This window comes from Pinus tabuliformis, chromosome Q, assembly GCF_031772625.1.
Source record: "Pinus tabuliformis cultivar Carrire ecotype Pingquan chromosome Q, CPIR1, whole genome shotgun sequence".
NCBI classification, from domain to species: domain Eukaryota; kingdom Viridiplantae; phylum Streptophyta; class Pinopsida; order Pinales; family Pinaceae; genus Pinus; species Pinus tabuliformis.
In genome coordinates this window covers 1,195,135,076-1,195,148,303 of record NC_142296.1, presented here as the reverse complement: position 1 = coordinate 1,195,148,303, position 13,228 = coordinate 1,195,135,076, and positions in this window count along the sequence as shown.

Genomic DNA, 13,228 nt, shown 5'->3' with positions numbered 1-13,228 from the left:
AAAACCTCTTTTGAGTGCAAATTCAATCATAGAATTGCCAGAAAAATACGATGCATTATCAAACATTAAAGCAGAGGGTAAACCAAACCTAGTGATTATGAACTGATCTATGAAATCAATGATGTTTTTGGCATTAGTTTTCTTGAGAGGAACTGCTTCTACCCATTTAGTAAAATAATCTGTAGTTGTAAGGATATACTTATGTTGTTTAGAAGAGTGAGGAACGATCTCACCTATTATATCCAATCCCCATTGATCAAAAGGTTGTTCAATGTTGACTGGTTGCAAAGGTAATGATGGCTTCTTTTGTCTCCCAGCAGCAATTTGACAAACTTGACATTTCCTTACGTAGCTATACGCGTCTTTGAATAATGTGGGCCAGTAATAGCATGCGCGGAGGATTTTATGTGCAGTAGCATCTCCAGCATAATGTCCACCTGTTGGTCCATCGTGGAGTTCCTGCAACACCTTTTCAGCTTTAGATTTCTCAAGACATCTAAGGAGAACAAAATCATAATTCATCCTAAAAAGTACATCGTTCATGAGCTGATATGGCTTAGCCTTCAACCTTAGAGCTCTTTTCTTTGTATAATCAAGGTTTGAAGGGGCATATCCATTCTTTAGATAAAATATGATGTCAACATATAATGAATCAACATCGTTTAGGCTTACCTTGTACATTTGTATCTCTGTAGATGGTATTTCGGAAATAAGTGATGCTCCAGCCAGCATTTTGCAAAAGCCTTGACCTTTTATAATATTTGTCGGTTTAATTTCAACGTCATATTCTTGTAATGCAGTAACCCAATTGGCTCTTTTCTCACCCACATCTTTCTGTACTAAAATATTTCTTACCGCTGGAAAAGGTACTATGATCTTTGTACGGGTTTTAAGCAGAAAGGGTCTGAAATACTTTATCGCTTTGAAAACAGCATATGCTTGTTTCTCTACGTCTGAATAATTTAACTCAGCCCCTTGTAGATTTGAACTGAAAAAAGCAATTGGGGCTTCTGCCTTGTCTTGATTTGCTTGAGTGAGTATCGCAGCATGTGATCTATCAGAGGCAAATGTATATAAAATGAAAGGATCAGAAAAAAATTGGAGTTGCTAAATATGGAGCATTAACAATCGCTTGTTTGATCAAATTGAATGCTTCATATTCGTCTTGGCCCCATTTTAAGATGAGTTCTTTTTAATCATTGCTTGTAAAGGAGATATGATTCTTGAAAAATCTGGAACAAATCTCTTTACAAAGTTAATCTGGCCAAGGAAAGATTGCATAGATTCTTGTTGTGAGGCAAAGGTATTTCGGAAATCTCCTTGATTCTGTCAGGATCAATATGGATTCCAGATTTTGACACTATGAATCCAAGAAGTTTTCCTTCACTTAATGCAAAAAAGGAATTTTTTGGGTTAAGTGAAATTCCATCCTTTTGACACCGTTGGAAGATCTGTTTTAAATCTCTGAAATGATTGCCTCACTTCTTGGAATATACAGTTATATCATTCAGGTAGATTACTACTAATTTGTTTAGTAATCCCTTAAATGCGATGTCCATGGGCCTTTGGAATGTGGCACTAGCATTCATCAGACCAAAAGGCATCTTTTGATAGGCATAAGTACCCCATTTGGTTCTGAATGTGGTCTTTAATTGATCATCGGGATGGACCAAAACTTGGTTATAGCCGGAGAAACCATCCAAGAAGGACATTAATTCTGATCCTGCAACTACCTACAATATTTGCTCCATAGGAGCAAAGGAAAAATATCTTTTTGGCAGGCTTTGTTAAGATTTCGAAAGTCAATGCAAATTCTAATGTCTCTGTTCTTCTTTCTAACAGGAACCATATTGGAAACCCATTGAGAATGTCACAAGGGGAAAATGATTTTGGCTTTCAATAACTTATTGAGCTCAGATTTGATCTGGTTTTCTAGATTAGGATGGATCTTTCTCAGCTTCTGTTGGACAGGTTTTTCATCGATTCTCATTGGGATAGTATGTTGGATGATAGAAGTGTCGTAAGTCTTAAGTTCATCATAGTTCCAAGCAAAGACACTTTTGTATTGTTTCAAGAGACGAACATATGCTAATTTTTCTTCAGGAGCTAGGCCAAGGCCTAGGTTGATATTCTGTGGCTTGGTATCAGTTCCTAGATTTACTAATTCATAGTTCAGAGTTGAACTTTGAAGCTTTGAATTGGCAGATATTTTGAATCGATCTTTCAAATCATATAGATCTTCTAATTTGACTACTGATTTTGGCCTATCATTATTAGTGTTATCTTGTTGCAATTGTCTGTCATTTTGGTCCTCATCAATTATCTAATTGGTGTAAGATCCCTCTGAGGTGAGGAAGCTTACAATATCAGGATCATCGTTGAAAATTCTCCAATTTGTAATGTTATCAGGAATCGAGGGTCTAAAGATTAATTCGATTGAAAATCTATCGAGGCTAAAGTCTTCTAAGGGAGTAATCTTAGAAGCTACATTTTCCAAGAGATCAGCACTAGCATTTTGGAGTCTAGGAATTGATGAAATATTAAATGCTATAAAATGTTCAGTCAAATCTTGTACTAAAGATCGGTAATGCTTTAAATGACCTGATAGAAAATGTAGTATTCTGTACTTGTCTGATAACAATTTCAGAATCTCCGAAGACTTGTAGATATTTGATGTCTAATCTGATTACTTTGTATAATCCTTGGACTAAAGCCTCGTATTCTGCAGTATTATTGGTGCAATCAAACTCGAGTCTACAAGTTAGCATAGTTTTGTTTCCCTCTGGACTAACTAATACACATCCTGCTTCTGCTCCTTCGTTAGACTTAGAACCGTCAAAAAATAACTTCCAAAATAAAGATTTATTTACAGGATTATCTATAAAATTAATACATTTAAAACTATCTGTTTGAGAAAAAATTTCTACTTGAGATAAAACAGAATGTTCTAAGTAAGGTGAAGTGTGAGCATTAAAATTTCCTAGGAAAGAATCAACAGAATAGTTGCCAATTATATTATTGTTGTATGCTACCGGTTCATTTTCTCCTTCCAATTCTATTACTATGTATTTCTGATGTCTTTCTCGCTCAACCTTTATCTGATTTGGTTTACCATTGTAAGGGAGCCACATGTGCGACCAATTGGTTGCAAAGTATCCATGAAGTTTTTCTGACCAATCCTTGCTAAGAATTAAGCCATAGAATTCTGGAATGTCTACAACTAAAATATCGATAACTTGACATACCTTTGGATTAGATGACAGCCTTATGGTAACCTGATTTAATTCGCCGATCACTTCAACTTGCGACCGATCCAGCTGCACTATGCGCACAACAGATTTTTGAGGTTGAACGTTCAACTTTGCACAAATCAATTTAGGTAAGATATTGGATGAAGCTCCTGAATCAACTAAACAATTATGCAAATTTTTATTGAAAATTTCATAAGTAAGAAGAAATGGTGAAGTATGAGATCTTGACCTTCCACTAATTAGAGCGATGCCGTTTGGATCAACTTTATTAATCACAATATTTGGAGGTCTTCCCATCTCATGGGAAGCTTGCGAGATTACAGCGGCGGGCAGAGGTGCAACCAGTACTGCATGTAATTCTTTCAAAAGGAGTTTTTGTTGATGTTTTAACTAGCTCAATTCATAAAAAGTGATGTTAGCCCTAGTCTTCTTCATGTCTTCTATGATATTATACTCCATTTCATCTGAAACGATCAATGTCTTAGATGGAGTTGGTGAATATGTTTGGACTGGGCTTGTTTGAGTCGCTTTGGATGTCGTTTTCTTGGCTGCGACTTTATCCTTAGGCATTGAGCTTGTGCTCTTTGGCTTAGGAGTAGGTTGAGGAGGATTGAGTTGATTTCTACTTCGAGTACTAACCAGTGATGCCTCTTGATCCTCTTCATCAGGGAGGATGAAATCCCACATACCTTGTACTTCTACAACTTCTTCTTCATCGGTAGGTTCTTCGGTAGCAATTTCCTCTTCTTCTTCCTCTGATTCAGCATTTGTAATAGCGTTAGGAGGCTTTGAATCAGTCGAAGGATTTCTTCTATAAGGCTTGTAAGGCTTTTTAGAAGAAGTCTCTACTACTTGTTTCTTTATGTCAACCATTTCATTAGACATGGTTTTCAGAACTTTCTGCAATCCCTCTAAGTCAAATGGGTCTTTGGGTTGTTTTTTCTTTGGATCTTCTTTGAAAGAAACCTTTCTAGATTTACATTCTTTAACGGCATTTTTCTTTTCTAGAGCTATGATGCGTTTCTCTACCGCTATTGCTTCCTTCATATTGTCAGCTAAAGTTGTTTTGTTAGCTCTATCAACGAAGATTGCTATGTTTGATGGTAAAGCAGAGATGTACCATTCACTTTGCACTTCTTCGCTAGGTTTAGAAGCAGTAGGAATTTTGTTCAACAGTTTATTAAAACGCGAGTTAAAATATTTGATAGGTTCCTTTGACTTAGCCCTAAGGTTAGACAAGTCATTGATTAATGTTGCAGTGGACCTGTCATCACCAAACTTAGTCAAGAATTGTTCTTGGAATATATCCCAACTAGTAATAGACCCGAATGGTAATGAGAAATACCATGATTCGGTTGCTCCTTGCAAAGTGTAAGGAAAAATCCAAACGACATCTTCTTCATTAGTGACCCCATTGAGATTTATGGATAACATAAAGTTATTTATGTGTTCTTCTGCTAGCATGCTTGCTTCAGGATTAAACTTAGGCAGCCATTTTTCGGGATGGGCCGGTAATTGACTCAAGGGCGCAGGCATTAAGACTACCCCTGGGTTATTCCATAGCATTTGGGCCATCGTCTAACTGCTAATAGAGGAAAGCGCAGAAGATGATCCCTCCGGTTGGGAAGATGAGGATATTATAGTTCCAGATGTTTGAGAAGGATATGTTGAAGTTCCAGTGTTCTGGTGGACGATGATTTGAAGTGGAGGAGTGGATGGTTGACTTCGCGGTGGAGAGGTTGAGATGGATGATGATGACAAAAGAGTCTCACTATCAGACCCTTTAGGTGATTTCCTTGCTCTCTTCCTTGTAGGTAGAGGTAACTCGATTGGCTCAATACCAAACTTTTCGCTTTTTAATCTGGTGAGAGGATGAGCAGGGTTATATTGCGAAGTCATGCTGCCTTGAGATTTATCAGATCTTTGAGGAGATATTGAAAATCGTTGAAGTTTATGAATCAAAGATTCAAGTTCAAGAGGTTCAATAGTAGATTTGTCTGAAATGTCAGGGTTTATGGCAGTGGTTGTTGTTCTTTCGACTTCTTTCTCGAGATTTAAAGATTATAAATGTGATGGAGAAGTCAGGGAAGATGGTGAGGGCGATTTACTCTCAGAATAGTATTTAGATTTAGACTTACTTGCCATTCATAGTTCGGAGGCCCTCCTCCTAGCGCCAAATATGTTGAAGCCCCGAAAATCAGGTCTACAACAAGGGGGATACCCACCCGGTCCGAACCTTGGTTAACAGCTCCTTTTCCGTTTGGTATAGTGGGTCCGACTGGGGATGTGGGACCAGTTTCCCAATATATGTGTGTGTGTGTTGAGAATTGATATTTCTTTCCTAATGATTCCTAAGTAAAATGATTTTTATTCTAAATCTAATCTAACAACATGCAATTGTATTCTAATAAACAGAAATATCTAATTCTAAACTAACCCGGGATGTAATATTTCCGTTATGTGATCTAAAATGATTTCAAACAACAGTTGGTAATAAAGATCATTCAACTGCTATGAGAAAAGAATTCAATAAAGATAAATCGTTTCATATAAAAAGTTAGACGAAACAGTTATGAAAAACATATCGCATAATAATCTACTCATATATTAAGCATAAATAAATAGCTATCATTGTACAAAAGTGCCAAATGATAACTCAAGCATTTAAGCATTCATATATAAATAACTGAACATGAATATCACCATAACACATAAGCAGAAACAGTTAAGAGATAAAAGTACCATTTATAACTAGTTCTACTCATGAGCTCTAGCGATAATGATCTATCTCTTCTTAATCCAACATCCAATAAGAATACAAAGGTGCAACATCAGTAGTAGATATTAAACGCATATATCAATAAGTCATGTTCCATTCATTCATCAAAACCTCCTCGGACGGTGCAAAAGTGCATGTTCTAAGGACAAGTTTTTGATAAATTTCTGGACCCTTCTCTAAATGCATGAGAAGGGTATAAATACTACTAACTAATTCTAAAAATAATTTATTACAAAAATGTAGGATGCGGTTTAAATGACCGTCCTCATTTCAGGCAAAAATAAAACAAAATTAAAACTAAAAATGAATCTAAAACTAAAACTAATAAATAACTATATATGTATATGTTCCTTGTAGTCGCAAGCATTTAGCATTTGCTTGAGGAGAGTTGGCTGGCTGACTTCCGACTTTAGATGTCCTGTGAAAACGGAATTAGTAAGAGCTAGCACCATCTTCTCGGCAGAATTGATGATACATTTGAGAGTCATGCACTGGCTGTGTGGTTTTACCAAGTACGCCCAGTAAGAATACCAATTCAACTTGGTTAACCTTTGGATTGACTCTGCCCTTTCTTGAGCCTTATGTCTCCAGCTTGTTTGTAGATGTTGTACATTTGGTAGATATTTACATACTATTTGAAGATAAGTACCACAGGTTTTGAGTTCCAGTTTTACCTTCCGTCTTTAGCACTTTTTTTCCTATAAATTTCCAAGCTTACAGGCGACTGAGCAATTTGATGCTTTCCATCTCGAGGGGTTTTGCCAATCGCGCATTGGAAACTGCCTCCATTTCACGATCCAGGCTTCCCTGATGCGATTTTCGCCTCTTGCACGCTTTTTTTTAGAGGATATAAGGCTTAAATTTTGTAGAAAGAACGACTTATACGTTCTTGGTTCTGAGCTTTAAATTCTCTATACGTGATATCAACATTATCCAGTACCCATTTAACCATGTCTGTGTACGGGAGAATTTTGGGCCTCGCCGCTATCGTGTGCAATAATGAACATGCTAGATCTGTAATAGACACCTCAAAAGACCCGTGTGAGCCTGCAGTAGCCATAACCTTCATTACCTTGGGATCTTCTTCCTCAAGTAAACTATACATGCCTTCCCAAGTAGTAATACCGGCATCTTTGTTACAGGTGGTGTCTGTGTACAAGGGCGCCATCTCTTTATCTTCAGAAATGGGAGCTTTACCCTTCTTTCCCATAATATCTTAAACTCTGCTATGTATACTTCTCCGCTCTTCGCTCCTGCAGTTTACAAATGAGGTGAGAATGATGATAAGAAAAAGGTGATGGGAAAGCTTTAAATGCGGTAAACACATAAAATATACCACCTTACGTGAAATGGCTCCTTGATAAGATCGAAAACCATATTTTATTAATGATTGCCAACTAACTCATTAATTAACATTAATGCGCATAATTGGGCCTCGGTTTTACGAAAAAATATTTTCTCGAACAACGGGCCCTGTAGATCTACGATAAGGTGATTTTGCGATTTGCTTCACAATATCGCAGATCGTAGTATCGCAAATCGCAATATCGCAAATCTGTTGCGTGTGGTAATCATCCGTTAATGTGTTTTCTGTGAAATGTGATTCGCGAGATGCGCCATCGTATATCGGCGGTTTAAGGAATTTCATCGTAAGTGATGCTTGAGGCATGCGATGCGATGAGGGTCTTTTGATGCATGATTTCGCATCGCAATTTCGCACTTTTAGGATTTCGCTTGTAGGAAGGCATCCATTACCATTTTTGCGATGCGACGCATTTTAAGGAGTGATTTTATTCTAACTTATCATAAAACTTAAGTCTTTTTAGATTTTTTGAGGGTATTCTCCTAAGTTTATGATAGTAAGTTTTAATGAAAAACGAAATACAAGCATTAATCGATTTTTTAAATTTTTGAATAAGGGTCCTCACTTATTTAGTATTAGTGATAAAACTAAATAAGAAGGGGGGTTGTTGCTGGCCACAACACAATCACATGTGAATAATTGAACTCCAAGCCCTCTAACTTGAATTTACTGAGCTAACTGAGTGACAAGAGCCATGTCACCTCAGTTAACTGCCTCTAAGTTGTCTGTTGATGTGGAAATTTTGAATTTTCTCAATTTGACCAAGACTAAGTGAAATTGAGTCTTTATTGCTACACTTCTCAATACTCCCTCTTAACAAGAAAGTGATTATAAACCACCCCTATCTTGCACCTATGGAATTCCAACTTCCCTCTTGACAAATCCATTGTCAAGATGTTAGCATCTTGTTCCTTTATTGGAATATATTTTAGCAGCATTATCCTCCTCTGCACACAGCCTCGTAAATGATGATGCGAGCTATCTATACGCTTGGATTGATCATGAAATATCATATTATAAAAGAACTTGACACAACTATGATTATCACAATATATCACAGGTTGGTCCATCCCCTAACCAAATAATCCCACAAGTATCTTTCTCATCCAGATCTCTCACACGTTGCTTGACTTGCATCCATGTATTCAGCTTCTACTGAGTTGAGCGCCACAAACCTCTACTTCCTGTTGTACCAGTAAATTGTTGCAAACCCAACATTGAAAATTCCACCTAATGTACTCTTTTTATTGGATGGACTCCCTGCCCAATCTGCATCTATGAAGCCACACATCTTCACTCCCTCTGTTCATTTGTACCATAATCCATATTGGGTAGTTCCTCTAAGGTACCGTAAAACATGCTTAGTTTCCTTCCAATACATTTTGGTCGGCCTAACCATATCTTGGCTTAGATGGTTGACTGCATAGCACATATTTGGCCGTGTGTTCAAAAGATACATCAGTGAACCCACTAGCTACCGATAAATGGTAGCATCAACCTCTTCACCTGAAGTGGCATTCTCCTTCCTCCAGTTGGTCGCTAGAAGTGTCTCCATAGGATTACAACTCTCCATGCGAAATATATACAATATATCGGTGGTATACTTGCACTGGGAAAAAAGTAATTCCTCATTGCCTTGCCATACTTCTAGCCTGAGAAAGTAGTGGTAGTGCATGAGAGCCATGTCTTTCATCTCAAATTCCCTTGCAAGGTCCTACTTGCAAGAATTGATTAGTTTCTCATCACCTGTCAATATTAAATCATCAACCTATAAAACAATGATAAGAATTTACCTTCTACCAAAATATGATATAGGTTTGCATCCACTTCACTTTTGGTGAAGCCCAATCCAGTGAGATAACTATTGATCTGAGTGTACCAAGCTTGGGGTGCCTGTTTGAGACCGTACAATGCTCACCTGAGTCTGCACACATGAGACTCCCGATCAAATGTCTCAAAACCTTTTGGTTGCTCTATGTACACTTCCTCCTCAATAACACCATTGAGAAATGTTGTTTTCACATCCATCTGGTCACTCTTCCATGCCATCTGTGCAACCATGGAAATTTTTTGGGGCTAATATTCGCCGGTGGGCTAATTTTCCATAATTTTTCCACAAAAAAGATTCACCAATTTCCATTTTTTATAAAAATGATTTGTCCAAATTTTACAATATAAAATTATTTTACCTTAAAAATCACCAACGTTATATAGAGACTATATATAAAACCATTATAAATTTGAATTTTTTGCAAATATATCAATAAACATTTTATAGTTTGCATATTAGGGACTAATGAGATTCGCCAATGTTTTTAAACTTTAAGATAATTTTCCATACTTAAAATTTCCCATGTGCAGCACAGCTAGTGCAAGAATTGATCTAATGGATGAATACCTTGCTATGGGAACAAAGGTTTCCTCATAGTCAATTCCCTCAACTTGAGAGAATCCTTTGGCCACAAATATGGCCTTATACTTCTCTATGCTTCCATTTGTTGCATGCTTAACCTTGAAGATCCATCTCGAACCCACAATTGATTTATCTATTGGTCTTGGGACCACTTCCCAAACATTTTTCTTCATGATGGATTCATATTCTTCCACCATTGCATCAACCCAAATTGGTTGCTCAACTGCTTCCTCAAAAGAGGATGGCTCAGTCTCTACAAGCTCAGTCATTAGAGCCATGTAGCCAGTGTACCTCTCAAGTGACCTCCTTTGCCTACACAAATTTGAAGGAGCTCCCACATTCTCCCTCACATCCTGCACCAATCTATCAACTTCCCTAGTTCTCTTTCTACCTTCTCTAGATGGTTCTTCTTGAGTGGATGTCTCCACTCTGCTCCTCCATTTATGGTTGCTCCACAACTTCCTGAGGCTCCTCCTTTGGAGCTAAAAGCTCCTCTTCTGGTGGGATTTGAAGCTCCCTCTCAAGAGAGCATCTCATTGCTTTCTCCTCATCAAACTTTACATCCCTTCGCACAATTGTCATTCTGAGGGAAGGTAAGTACACCCGGTAATTGTGTGGAGTTTCGGTGTAACCCACAAAAACTCCCAAATTTGTTATCGGCTCAAGTTTCTTTTTTGAAACTTTGGAGACATGGAAGTAAACAAAGGCTCTAAAATTTCTGAAATGAAACACATATGTCTTTCTCCAAGAGAAAACCTCCTCTAGTGTAATCATACCAAGAATCTGATGAGGACACTGGTTCCACAAGTATACTGTTGTGTTACATGATTTTGCCAAAAAATGTAGTGGCAAGCCTTGGTCATGTAGCATATCTCTCGCAGCTCCCACAATGCTTTGGTTCTTTCTCTCAGCTACCCCATTCCGATATGGGTTATGGGGAGCTGTCATTTCTCTTCAAATTCCTTCTTTGGAACAAAATTCCTTGAATTCATTCGAAACATACTCATCTCCGTTGTCGCTCCTGAGAGCCTCCACCTTCTTACCAGACTCTTTTCAACTAGTGCCTTGAATTCTATAAATTTTGAGAATGTCTCATCCTTCTTCCTCATGAAGAATATCAAACATTTTATTGACAAATAATTAATAAAAATAACATAGTATTTATGTCTAATAGTGGAGGTTATCGATAAGGGTCCACAAACATCAGAGTGGACTCTCTCGAATATTGCATTTTCTTTGCTATCTTGATCATGGAATGTGGATTTTACATACTTCCCTAAGGTACAACCCTTGTAGACATCTTGTTGCTCAAGTGATCCTTTAGGGAGGCCAGTGGTTATTTGTTGCATAATTTTAAGGGCACCATGGTGCAAATGACCAAGTCTTATGTGCTAGAGTTCACCAACATCTCGACTTTGCACTTTCTTTTCCTTTTGCTTAATGCAGCGTAATCTTCCACATCAAGTTTGTACATGTTCTTCACATGAACCTTGATCTGCTTCACCTACCTAGTAGTTATGTGTCTCAGAAAGGCTTTCCCTTTATTGAAAATAACATCATAGCCACGATCTTCCAAAATTGCTACAAAGATGAGGTTCTTCTTCAAGCTTGGTACAAACATGACATCTTTGAGGTGAAGAGGGGATCTTGACTCCCTCTTAAAGGTTACTGTACCAATCCCGATAACATTGTACCTTCCATCATCCCCAAGCTCAATATGCATCTAGAGATCTTTCTCCTCCATGTCACTGAAAGAGTCTCTACACTCTATCATGTGGAATGAGGGACCTGAGTCCAAGTACCACACACTCTCCATCACAGTTTTGGCCATACATGCCATCAGGGTGAAGTCTAACTCGAACTGTGAAGCCAATGCTTCACTTGTTGCTCCTCCTAAGTTCTTCTTACTAGACTTTTTGTGTGGACACTTATAGTTCCTAAATTCATGATAACTGGAGCATTTTATTTTGGGAAAGTCCTTCCTCCTGCCCCCTTGGTTGGAATTTGGTTTGGTTTGAGATTTATTCCTTTTTCCCTTCTTTCCCTTTCCAACCAATCCAAATTTTTCTTCATCCTCTCCCTTAAATGAACCTCCATCTCTAGTATTTCGCTTGATTTTTTCTTGTACCAAATCGGACCATAAATGTTCCCAATTCAGTAATTTTTCCCTTCCATTCACAAAGTCCTAGTAGTCATATTTTGCAACATTCACAACAACCCGTCCAAGCTCATCCTGAACTTGTGTAAATCTGGTAAGATACTACGGAATAATATCATTCGTCTGCATCTTAATGTTTCGAAGTTTGTCTTTTAGGGCCAATTTTCTATGTTTATTGTTATTTTTGAATAGCTCAGTCAATTCCTTCCACATTGCGAAAGGAATTTCTTTCCCATGGAGATTTGAGACAATATAGTCTCTCACTAGATTATTCTCCTCACATTGGCTACATCTTTATTCCAGTTGGATAGGGTCTGAGCGTCAATTGATCCTAGTTTTGGAATGTTTGTCTTGACATATTCTAGAAATCCATTGTCATCGAGCATTGCCTCCATGTGATCCTTCCAGACAATGAAATTCGAGTTGCCTTCCAAGGCATACTCTAATATCAGTCCATTGAAGGCCATTCTCCTAACTCCGAGGAAATCCTACTACACTGAAGCTACAAATTTGAACCTCTTGAGGAAAAACTTTGAAATTCTTGTTCTAATGTGAATCCTGCTCTAATACCATGTAGAAATATGGTGATAGAATTGCAATTGCTCAAGAAATTTAATCTAAATCAAGAGACACAATTCTACTCTATTGATCTGTGGAAATTAATTCACAATTTAGAACAACATTCGCAAACAGTCATCAATCACATACACACGTCCACAAATGTATCTAGAGGAAACCGATTGGTAAAAACCCCTAAAGAAAACTTGCATTAATCAGATGAATGGAGAATCCATTACAATTTCTAGCTCCAACTCTGAGCTCAACCTACAAAAGAATAATTGTTCTCTATGCTCAATGTGAAGCTCTGACCCAGATTTAATCAATTTCTTCCCCCACCTGAGCTCTTATTTCCTTGAGAAAAAATTGAGGAAATTGGCCCTTATTCTTTAGGAATTTCCTCCAAAATGGTTGTGCAATTCCCAAGGATTTATCATTGATTGCATGCAACACCTCTACACTCAAAACTAGTCTACAACTGGTGTTATGTTTCCTCGGAATCTCCACCAAAACTGAGCAATTCGAATTCCTTACATGCATGAGCTATTTTTGGTTGATTGATATGTTAACTAGATGATCTCTCAATTAGACTATTGTCCCACTGCACAACTGACCTCCAACTAATTCTATTAACTATTAGAACTAGTTTAACTAAGTACAACTAGAAATAACTGAACTTGATTTCTATATATTAGTAATCACACAT